At 45.7% G+C, this 12,291-nt stretch overlaps 2 pseudogenes; both read left to right on the forward strand.

The window, feature by feature from the left end:
* The first annotated feature begins 5,437 nt into the window (after positions 1 to 5,437).
* On the forward strand, positions 5,438 to 5,845 carry LOC125532437 (putative ripening-related protein 6 pseudogene; annotated as a pseudogene).
* Positions 5,846 to 11,331: 5,486 nt separating this feature from the next.
* Positions 11,332 to 11,760, forward strand: LOC147966683 (putative ripening-related protein 6 pseudogene; annotated as a pseudogene).
* The last annotated feature ends 531 nt before the right edge of the window (positions 11,761 to 12,291 follow it).

The raw sequence follows: 12,291 nt of genomic DNA on the forward strand, positions 1-12,291 counted from the left end.
ATGGTCATGGTATTACGAGGGCCGAACCATAAGACATGAAAGCATTTCAAATGAATTCTGAAAAAAGTTGAAAGTTGGCATGGTATCATAATTTCACCCACATAGCATGTGCATGTACAAAACGGACAATGGTAGCATGTTCGTGTGTTTCAAAGTTGGCATGGTATCATCATAATAGTTGCAGGAGAAAGTCTTCATTTTTTCTTCGCTTGTGTCATTTGCTTATTGCGCCATAACCATGGATAATCTTCATTTTTTATCAGGATGCTTGGGTCAGCCTTGACATTGAAGGGAGGAATTTCATGAAACTTTTCATAATCTTCAGACATGTCTGTCTTGCCGTCCACTCCCAGGATGTCCCTTTTTCCTGAAAGAACTATGTGGCGTTTTGGCTCATCATATGATGTATTCGCTTCCTTATCTTTTCTTTTTCTCGGTTTGGTAGACATGTCCTTCACATAGATAACCTGTGCCACATCATTGGCTAGGACGAATGGTTCGTCAGTGTACCCAAGATTTTTCAGATCCACTGTTGTCATTCCGTACTGTGGGTCTATCTGTACCCCGCTGCCTGACAGATTGACCCATTTGCACTTAAACAAAGGGACCTTAAAATCAGGTCCGTAGTCAAGTTCCCATGTATCCACTATGTAACCATAATATGTGTCCTTTCCACTCTCGGTTGCTGCATCAAAGCGGACACCGCTGTTTTGGTTGGTGCTCTTTTGATCTTGGGCGATCGTGTAAAATGTATTCCCATTTATCTCGTATCCTTTGTAAGTCAATACAGTCAAAGATGGTCCCCTGGACAACAAGTACAACTCATCACAAACAGTGTTGTCACCTCTGAGACGTGTTTCCAACCAACTGCTGAAAGTCCTGATGTGTTCACATGTAATCCAGTCGTCGCACTGCTCCGGGTGTTTGGAGCGCAGACTGTTCTTGTGTTCATCGACATACCGGGTCACCAAGCTAGAGTTCTGTAGAACTGTGTAGTGTGCTTGAGACTAAGAATATCCGTCCCTGCATATTATTGAGTCTCTTCCAAAGGGCCTTTTCCAGTCAGTCTCCCCTCATACCGTGATTTAGGGAGACCTATCTTCTTAAGGCTAGGAATGAAGTCAACACAAAACCGGATAACATCCTCTGTTTGATGGCCCATGGAGATGCTTCCTTCTGGCCTAGCGCGGTTACGGACATATTTCTTTAGGACTCCCATGAACCTCTTAAAGGGGAACATATTGTGTAGAAATACGGGCCCCAGGATAACAATCTCGTCGACTAGATGAACTAGGACGTGCGTCATGATATTGAAGAAGGATGGTGGGAACACCAGCTCGAAACTGACAAGACATTGCGCCACATCACTCCTTAGCCTTGGTGCGATTTCTGGATCGATCACCTTCTGAGAGATTTCATTGAGGAATGCACATAGCTTCACAATGGCTAATCAGACGTTTTCCGGTAGAAGCCCCCTCAATGCAACCGGAAGCAGTTGCGTCATAATCACGTGGCAGTCATGAGACTTTAGGTTCTGAAACTTTTTCTCTGGCATATTTATTATTCCCTTTATATTCGACGAGAAGCCAGTCATGACCTTCATATTGAGCAGGCATTCAAAGAAGATTTCTTTCTCTTCTTTCTTAAGAGCGTAGCTGACAGGACCTTTATACTGCTTTGGAGGTATGCCGTCTTTTTTGTGCAAACGTTGCAAGTCCTCCCGTACCTCAGGTGTATCTTTTGTCTTCCCATACACGCCCAAGAAGCCTAGCAGGTTCATGCAAAGGTTCTTCATCACGTGCATCACGTCGATTGAAGAGCGGACCTTTAGGTCTTTCCAGTAGGGTAGGTCCCAAAATATAGATTTCTTCTTCCACATGGGTGCATGTCCCTTAGCGTCATTCCGAAAAACTAGTCCACCGGGACCCTTTCCAAAGATTACGTAGTGTAAATCATTGACCATAGCAAGTACGTGATCATCGGTATGCATGGCGGGCTTCTTCCGGTGATCTGCCTCGCCTTTGAAATGCTTGCCTTTCTTTCGACATTGATGGTTGGTCCGAAGAAATCGACGATGGCCCGGGTACACATTCTTCCTGCATTTGTCCAGGTATATACTTTTAGTGTCATCTAAACAGTGCGTGCATGCGTGGTATCCTTTATTTGTCTGTCCTGAAAGGTTACTGAGAGCGGGCCAATCGTTGATGGTCACGAACAGCAACGCCTTAAGGTTAAATTCCTCCTGTCTGTGCTCATCCCACGTACGTACACCGTTTCCATTCCACGGCTGTAAAAGTTCTTCAACTAATGGCCTTAGGTACACATCAATTTTGTTGCCGGGTTGATTAGGGCCTTGGATGAGAACTGACATCATAATGAACTTCCGCTTCATGCACATCCAAGGAGGAAGGTTATACATACATAGAGTCATGGGCCCGGTGATGTGATTGCTGCTCTGCTCCTCGAAAGGATTAATGCCATCCGCGCTTAAAGCAAACGATACATTCCTTGGGTCCTTTGCAAACTCATCCCAGTACTTTCTCTCGATTTTTCTCCACCGCGACCCGTCAGCGGGTGCTCTCAACTTCCCATCTTTCTTTCGGTTCTCACTGTGCCATCGCATCAACTTGGCATGCTCTTCGTTTCTGAACAGACGTTTCAACCGTGGTATTATAGGAGCATACCACATCACCTTCGCAGGAACCCTCTTCCTGGGGGGCTCGCCGTCAACATCACCAGGGTCATCTCGTCTGATCTTATACCGCAATGCACCACATAGTGGGCATGCGTTCGGATCCTTGTATGCACCGCGGTAGAGGATGCAGTCATTAGGGCATGCATGTATCTTCTCCACCTCCAATCCTAGAGGGCATACGACCTTCTTTGCTGCGTATGTACTGTCGGGCAATTCGTTATCCTTTGGAAGCTTCTTCTTCAATATTATCAGTAGCTTCTCAAATCCTTTGTCAGCCACAGCATTCTCTGCCTTCCACTGCAACAATTCCAGTATGGTACCGAGCTTTGTGTTGCCATCTTCGCAATTGGGGTATAACCATTTTTTGTGATCCTCTAACATGCGATCGAACTTCAGCTTCTCCTTTTGACTTTCGCATTGCATCCTTGCATCGACAATGACCCGGCAGAGATCATCATCATCGGGCACATCGTCTGGTTCCTCTTGATCTTCAGCAGCTTCACCCGTTGCAGCATCATTGGGCACATCGTCTGGTTCCTCTTGATCTTCACCAGCTCCCCCCGTTGCAGCATCACCGTATTCAGGGGGCACATAGTTGTCATCGTACTCTTCTTCTTCGCTGTCTTCCATCATAACCCCTATTTCTCCGTGCCTCGTCCAAACATTATAGTGTGGCATGAAACCCTTGTAAAGCAGGTGGGAGTGAAGGATTTTCCGGTTAGAGTAAGACCTCGTATTCCCACATTCAGTGCATGGACAACACATAAAACCATTCTACTTGTTTGCCTCAGCCGCGTCGAGAAACTCATGCACGCCCTTAATGTACTCGCAGGTGTGTCTGTCACCGTACATCCATTGCCGATTCATTTGCGTGCATTATATATAATTAAGTGTCCAAATTAATAGAAGTTCATCATCACATTAAAACCAAAGTGCATACATAGTTCTCATCTAACAACATATAGCTCTCCTTAATTAAACCATGCATTGAAACTATGTAAAACATTTCAATGCAAAAACAAATGCGATCATAATCGCAACCAAGGTAACAATTGATCCAACGTCATAATGATACCAAGCCTCGGTATGAATGGCATATTTTCTAATCTTTCTAATCTTCAAGCGCATTGCATCCATCTTGATCTTGTGATCATCGACGACATCCGCAACATGCAACTCCAATATCATCTTCTCCTCCTCAATTTTTTTATTTTTTCCTTCAACAAATTGTTTTCTTCTTCAACTAAATTTAACCTCTCGACAATAGGGTCGGTTGGCATTTCCGATTCACATACATCCTACATAAATAAAATCTATGTCAGGTTGGTCGGCATAATTTTCATAAACAATAAATGAACCAATAGTTATAAAGATAATATATATACCACATAAGAATCATAGATAGGACGAGGGCCGACGGGGGCGGATACCAAAACCATCACACTATATAAGATGCAATAATAAAAGTAAGAAAATAATACAAGTATCTATGTAAACATACAAGTAAGAATATTTTTCCTTTCAGAAAGAAGATAAGAACAAGAGGCTCACCACGGTGGTGCCGGCGATGAGCTTGGTGCGGGTGATCGACGGCGGTGAAGATGGGGACGGGGCGTGACGGACCGCTAAACCTAGACAAATATTATGGAAAATGGAGCTTGGAGGTCGAGCTTGGAGAGGAGAAAGCTTAAGTAGTGTGGCTCGGGCATTCCATCGAACACCTTATGTGCATAGGAGGTGAGCTAGAGCACCACCAAGCCCTCTCCCCCTCGGCCAGAGAAAAACAGAGCACTGGGGTGCTCTGCTCGCGAGCGAAGGGTATATATAGGCACCTCATTGGTCCCGGTTGGTGATATGAGCCGGGAGTAAAGGGGAGCCTTTGGTCCCGGTTCAAGCCACCAACCGGGACCAATGGTGGTGGGCTAGGAGCGAGGCCCATTGGTCCTGGTTCATCCCACCAACCGGGACCAAAAGGTCCAGATGAACCGGGACCAATGGCCCACGTGGCCCGGCCGGCCCCCTGGGCTCATGAACCGGGACCAATGCCCACATTGGTCCCGGTTCTGGACTGAACCGGGACTAATGGGCTGACCCGGCCTGAACCAAAGCCCTGTTTTCTACTAGTGTAACATCACACATATTAAGAAAAGATGAGTCTATAATCTGATAAATGAAGTGATGCATGACACAACACATAGGTTACTACCCACCGTGGAGGTAGTAACATAGAGTAGTAACATACGCATGTTACTACTCTAAGTTACTTCTCACTGTGACTAATCTAATGCCTAGCACTCCCTGACCAGGTGTATTTCTTGTTAATTAATACCTAAATTACTACACGCACTAGTCTCGGTCTTGCCCTCGATCATCTTAATTTGTAGTGAAATATTAATTAGCTTGAACTTGGATTGCAGTACTCCATCGTTTTTTGGGCATATGAGATCCAAAAACATGCGTGGTCTTAACAATGAGAAGATATACTACTGCGAGGGAAGAATCATTAGATATACTACGAGGGAAGAATCCTTGTTTTGTCTGCAGGCTCTGTGATGAGCCACACGAGGGCGGCATGCACATCACGTGTGTGATTACGTACATAGCTTTGTCCCAGGCTGCAACGCGAGCCTACATAAAGCCCTTCAACCAACAGCCTTGAGAGAAAGCAAAGCACACAGGGAGGGCAACGGCAAGCTAAGCTAGCTTATAAACGCAAGCAGGAGCTTTTATCGCTGAATCACCATGGCGAGCACTAGCATGGCGGTGGTAATCCTTGGCATCCTTGTGTTCCTGCAGGTGTCCGGCGCGGCTGGGTGGGCCATGGACCAGCCGGCGGCGATGTCATTGAACGGCTTCCAGCAAGGAGAAGAGGGCGGGCCGGCGGCGTGCGACGGCCAGTATCACAGCGACAACCTCTTCCTGGTGGCGCTGACCACGGCGTGGTATGAGAATGGCGCCCGGTGCGGGAAGCTGATCAGCGTCAATAGCTCGAACGGGCGATCCCATGAGGCTAGGGTCGTGGATGAGTGCGGTACTGATAACGGCTGCCGCACCGATGAGATCAGCACGTCCGTGGCTGTGTGGGAGGCACTTGGGCTCGATACCAGCGTCGGCGAGGTATCCGTCACCTGGTCGGACGTAATCTGGTAAATCTGAGTCATCTGGTTTTAACTTCAATAATGTGCATGCGTACATGCATGTTGTGTGCGTATAATCTATTTTACGTACCAAGTGTCAATCGGTGTGAAGTTCGTAATGGTACTATTAGTCTGTTTGAAACGATCTCAGTTTGCAATAATAATGTGCTTCCTTTTGTGAGTTTGCTTTATATGTATTTCTCCCCTTTGTAATTATTCTCCCAAATTCGCTACTTTTATTTTCCTTTAAAGCATAAATAATGAAGGCAGTATTCCTACAACTTCAAAGAATAAAAATCCACCTAACGCCTCTTGACCTTCTGATTGAAGTGATGAAGATCGATAGCCTCCGGCGTGCCTACCTTTGGGCAGGTTGTGATAATGTGACCGGCGGAAAGTGCAAGTTTAATTGGGACCTTGTCTGCATGCCCAAGATTTATGGTGGACTAGGAGTGCCAACCTCAGAAGTTTGCGATTGCGCTACGCTTGCGTTGGCTCTAGCACAAATGGGATGATCCACCTAAGACTTGGTCTGGCTCAGGAACGCGTTGTATTAGCAACGACAAAGATCTCTTCGCCGCTGCCACACGGGTGTGCATCGAAGATGGAAACAAAGCTAAGTTTTGGGTATCTCCATGGCTGGACGGCCTCCGGCCTAAAGACATTGCACCAAAGATTTTTGAGTTGTCAAAAAAGAAAACGTGCCTGGTCAGGAAAGCTCTTAACAATAACCTTTGGATCCGCCATATTGACACTCAGCAGGGGCTAACCTTGGCCCATATTCAGGAATTTGCAACCCTGTGGGGGATGCTTGCTGATGTAACCCTTAACCAGGGAAGCCAAGACACCATAACTTGGAAGTTCACAATCAGTAGCGAGTACTCCGCCTCCTCGGCTTACATGACGCAATTTGCCGGTCTCTTCTGTTGTCCAATGAATGTTACAATCTGGAAGATGTGGGCTCCACCGAAGTGCAAATTTTTTGCTTGGTTGATCTTCCAAAATCGTGTTTGGACAGCTGATCGTTTACTGTGGCGGGGCTGGCCAAGTTGCAATTTGTGCCCTCTCTCCAAGCAAGTTCAAGAATCTGCTGCTCACCTCCTATTCCAATATAGGTTCATTGTCCTGATTTGTACCGAAATTTGCACTTGGCTTGGCATCCTTGACTCCTCACCAATGATTTGGCATCATGAAGACTCAGTTAGAGATTGGTGGATCAAGGCGGTTAATGGTGGAGGTGGCTGCAGGAAGGCCATCGCCTCCTTGATGATGCTTATCTCGTGGGAAATTTGGAAAGAGCGCAACGCAAGAATTTTTCAAAATGTCTCTGCCCCGACCTCCATTGTTATCGCAAAAGTCAAAGAGGAGGCCCATCTCTGGTCCTTGGCGGGAGCCAAACAGCTTAGTACTATTATGTCGCGAGAGTAGACCTCTTTATTTTTGCCGCCTCGCGGCTTATGTCTAAACCTTCTTCTTAATCAATGAAAATGGCAAGTCTTTTGCCTTATTTAAAAAAAATCAATATTGCGCACTAGCTAAGATCAATGTCATTTTGCCATACTCGACATGAATGAATGAAGTAATATGACTAGCAAACGGGACACCAGTCGGGAGAGCTCCATCCAAACTTAGTTGGCCTAGATATGTGGACCGTAACATGCACATAGTTCTACATGTGTCGCCTTATGGGACCATTATTTTGTAACCGCAAAAAAAAAAATCAACTAGCCATGGCGCCGTACAGCTGCAGAAGATAATAATTTCTAGACATAGTTATTACATGATGATCGTCATAAGGGGACAATGAGGCCCACCTCACTATTGTATGCTGACGGATGTGCCTCGGCAGGCTGTATTCTACGCCAAGAACCCAAGAGGTAGAGGATAGTCTGCTACGATGCAGTAATACGCTGCTTCATCAACTGAGCAACGGCGAACCTGTGTGCACGCTTGTTTGAGTTGTGTGTATGACGCATGGGGCTTGGCGTTCGTCAAGGAGATGCTGTAGACGGAGCACAAACAACACCGGCTGTGACCTGGCCTAGCCGCTTGATTATGGCCGCGGTCTGTGGTCATCGGGACTTGCTGCTGCGGCCGACTATGAGAAGCCGTCATTGAAGCAGTGGGGCGTTGGCGGCGGTGACGATTGAAGCAGTGGGGTGGCTGGAGGAGCACACGTGCATGAGGAAGATAGCGGCTGAATCCCAGCGCACCACGCGCAAGCACTACCCCAGATCTGCCTACCGCGACCACACCGTGCTCTCTCTAGCATCCTGCCGCGCCTAGCCGCGCGCCCCAGCGTGCGCCTGCCGTGCCTAGATATGTGCCTCCGCGAAACGCCGGTCGCACCCGCTCGCTGCGCCGCCCCCCTCACCTCACCTCGGCTAAGCACCCCGCGCTGCCCAAATCTCGAGAGAGGGGAAAAAGGAAGGATCCCGCCGCCGCCGATGCCGCACGGGCTTTGCCCAGTAGCGCCTGCCGGAGGCGGTGAGGGGAGGGAGGTTTGGAGAGGAGGGGTTTCCCTGGCGGCTAGGTCTTTGCCCGGGTAGCCCCCGGGAGGACCAAACGGGCGTGATTATTGTCCATCTATTCAAACTCCTAATTTTGCCTACTCAGTCAAATTAATTTTGCCTACTCACTTCACAGGCAAACGGAAACCCTAGCAATGCAAAGCAAACCGGGAGGGGATGAACTTGCCGATGATTTTGTACAAAAGAGAAAGAAGGTGGAAGCGGATGAACTCACCAATGATATGTAGTTGATGTCGTGCCAAACCAAAACCCTAGCAGCCCGTTGTTTCCATCGCCATCGCCAAAAGCCTAGCAATGCAAATCAAATCAAATCAAATCAAATGGGTCAAGAGATAGGGCAGCAAGAGAGGGAGCTGTAGATAATACCTAGCTAGGCACTGGAGCCTGCCAGAAATGGCTGCTAGAATCGGCCGGCGAAGAGCAGCGACAGAAATGGGATCGAGAGAGGCATTGAGAAAGCGCGAGCAGAGAGAGAGGAAGCAAGGGGGTCGTTGCCACCTTGGTTTTCACCCATTGCCTCCAACGCATTTTTGGGCTTGGCCCAATACGCAAAAAAAATTGTAAACAAAAACAAATAAATGTTTACATTAATAAAAGTAATACAATATTTCTACTTTACTAAAAATAAATTAAAGACTCAAAATATAGCACGAAAAATGCCAGCATTTAATAAAATATAGTAGAACAGTAATTATTAAAAATAATATTTTACTTTAATAAAAACAATTAAAGGACTAAATATATTTAAAAAAATGTCAGCATTTCCAATTCAAATATTGTTACTTTCATAAAAGTGACTACAATATAATATAAAAATAGTCACCATTTCGAATTTAAATTTTCTATAATTAATAAAAATAAAGTACAATATAATATAAAAAATGGTCACACATTTTAATCAATTAGGAATAAATAAAAACAAATAAAGGTAATTCCAAAAAATAGAACCTACGTGATATAGTGCTGACATGACAAATATGGCATGCCAGAACTAAACGTAATAGTGTTGGTGTTCCATGTTATGCCATGTCACCACTATATTATGACTTGTACCAACTGTGGGTCCCACCTACAAGTGGCGTTCAACTATTTTCCAACGCTATCACTATGGTGTTAGTGATGTCGTACCAAAAATGCCAACGCCACCACTATTTTCAAATAGTGGTGGCATTCATGCAAAATGGCACGCCACCAACGAATGCCGTGGCCACCCGTCTTTCCACTAGGGTCTTGCGGCAACAACAACAACAACAACAACAACGTCGGTGCCCGATTCGCAAACAATTCTGGTGACGGCGGTGGTGGTGTGCCACGCCAAATAGTTGCTGACGGAGAGAAGTGCCAGATATGCAAGTTCGAGGGGCATGGCATGTGGCACTGCAAGAAGCGCTTTGATGGCAACTTCACCAACAAAAATGTTTGGCATCCAGGAGGAGGAGGAGGTGGTGGCGGCGGCGACGATCGATTTGCAACGCTACTCACTCATATGGAGTTTATACCAATTTGTATCTCAATGCCGACGCGATCGACCACGTGACTGGAGAGTTGGAGAAACTCGGCGTCCAGAATCGCTACACCAGCACGGAGAAAATCCACAACATTGGTTGTCAAGGTATGGAAATTCATCATGTTGGTCATACCGTTCTTCGTACTCCTTGTGGATCTTTAGAATTAAACAATATCCTTCATGCTCCTCAAGCCGATAAAAAGCATACTTTCCACCTACAAGCTTCTCACGAATATCCTTCATCTTTCCTTGAATATTACTCTGAACTCTTTTTTGTTAAGGATCATGCCACTCGAAGAACAATTCTTCAAAGCGTCAAGTGCTTAGGGCATGGTCACATCTTCTTCTCAGTGGCATAAACGCTTAGGGCATCCCTCATTTCCGGTGGTCCAGAAAATTATTAAACACTTTATTAGTATTCCAATATCAAATAAGAAAGATCATCTTTTAGTTCGTGATGCATGTCAGATGGCCAAGAGCCATCAACTTCCGTACTATAGATCAACTACTGAGTAGAAATCTTCGTTGGAGCTTGTGTTTTATGATGTTTTCGGTCTTTGACCCGTTTCTGTAAGCTTTAGAGATGATTTTAGTGAGTTCAACTTGATCTTTATGCTTCAAAATAATTCTGACATGTTTCACAATTTTCATCTTTTTCAACACGTTGAATGCCTACTTGATCACAAAATTATTGATCATAATGTAAAAGGCAAAAATAAGCAAGAACGTGTTTGGGCCAAGTATAATTATATATACCATATGTCAGTGAAGAGCAGCGTGTCGCCACACACTACACGCTAGTCCTTTACTAGTGTCTAGTGCTCCCAAAACAAATCGCTTACACTGGCATGTGAGTGGTTGCAACAAGCAGTCAAGGATATGGCATGTTGTGGTTGGAACAAGAAGTCAAGGAAGTTTTTACTTACCACAGATGGTGGTGTTCAGGAGACCAGCCCTCGTCCATAAGCCTTCTTTTTATCCATTTATTAACTATATTACACCTTCTTTTCTTGACTATGTTGCTCCTTAGATGTGTAGAGAGCAGATGTAAACACTTTATGCTTGTACCGTCTTGATTTGATGTTGTGAGAATATAAAAACACTCTTTATCAGGACATTTTTTAAACGCAACCTACAGCCATGTCCTTTTTTTAGTGCTGAACCTGATGGTCATTGAGAGAGCGGGCATCATTAGAAGCATGTCTTCTGTCTTCTCTGTGGGCAGGTCCCACCTCGGAGGGTGAAACAATGAATTTGAACTTGTCCTCCTCGCATGGAGTGAAAATCAGTAGCCAGTCCCTATGCCACGAGTGACCAGATCCATTAGCTCGGCTGTTTTGTCTCCAAGCTGCAGCAGGACCCATATGAACTCCCAAAATGAACCAACGCCATCGAGAGAGCACACAGGGCAGCAAGGTAAGCTAGCATAGAAACACAAGCAGGAACTCCTTGATAATTACCATGGTAAACACCGCCAAGGTCGTGGCAATCTTTGGCGTTCTTGTGTTCCTGCAGGTCGTATCATGTGCTGTCGCCCGGCACCATGCTGATCTAGGGAATTCTCTCGCCAGCATACATACAGGAACGATGACGGTGGACGGGTACGAAGAAGGAGAGGAGGGCGGCGGGCCGGCAGCATGCGACGGCATATACCACAGCGACGGGGATTTGCTGACAACGCTGCCTACAGAGCTGTACGCGGGCGGGGGCCGGTGTCACAGCTTAATAGGCATCTCCAGCATACAAACTGGGCGTAACACATTGGCCATGGTCGTGGACGTGTGCGATGACTGCGCCGAGGATGAGTTGGGGACGTCTGCCGCCGTGTGGAATGCCCTAGGGCTCGACACCAATGCTGGCGTCGCGCCCATCAGGTGGGCTGTCCCATGAAACATCGTAGTACGTATCGGTCGGTGCAAGTCTATCTGAGAGATAGAGTGAAAAAGATCAATCTAAAATACTAGTAATAAAGTACTTGCATACGTGCATGGTGTGTGAAGCATACATATGTAGTACAAATAAGGATGAATGTCAATGTAAAGTGAGATCTCAGCGGAAGCGGATTTGTAGCATCCGGGTGCTCCACACCTCTATACGAACATAAAATTCAAAAAAAGACTGAGAAATTTGAAAATAAATTCCAATAATTTGGGATATAAAGCTTGGGTTCCCGATCTACTCCAGTGTGAAATTTCGTAAAAAAATATCAGGAAACGTATTCGTGGCAAAAAAGACAAAATAATTCTATGTATATAAAAAACTGTTTGGATGGATTTTTGTTCGGAGAGTATTTCCTTCGCCACGGATACGTTTCCTGGTATTTTTTCACGAAATTTCACACGGGAGTAGATTGTAACCCAGGTTTGATATCACCAAATTTCAGATTTTTTTCGAAATTTTTGGTATTTTTTACGTTTAATA

This window comes from Triticum urartu, chromosome 6A, assembly GCF_056163025.1.
Source record: "Triticum urartu cultivar PI428250 chromosome 6A, HENAU_Tu73, whole genome shotgun sequence".
Lineage (NCBI taxonomy): Eukaryota > Viridiplantae > Streptophyta > Magnoliopsida > Poales > Poaceae > Triticum > Triticum urartu.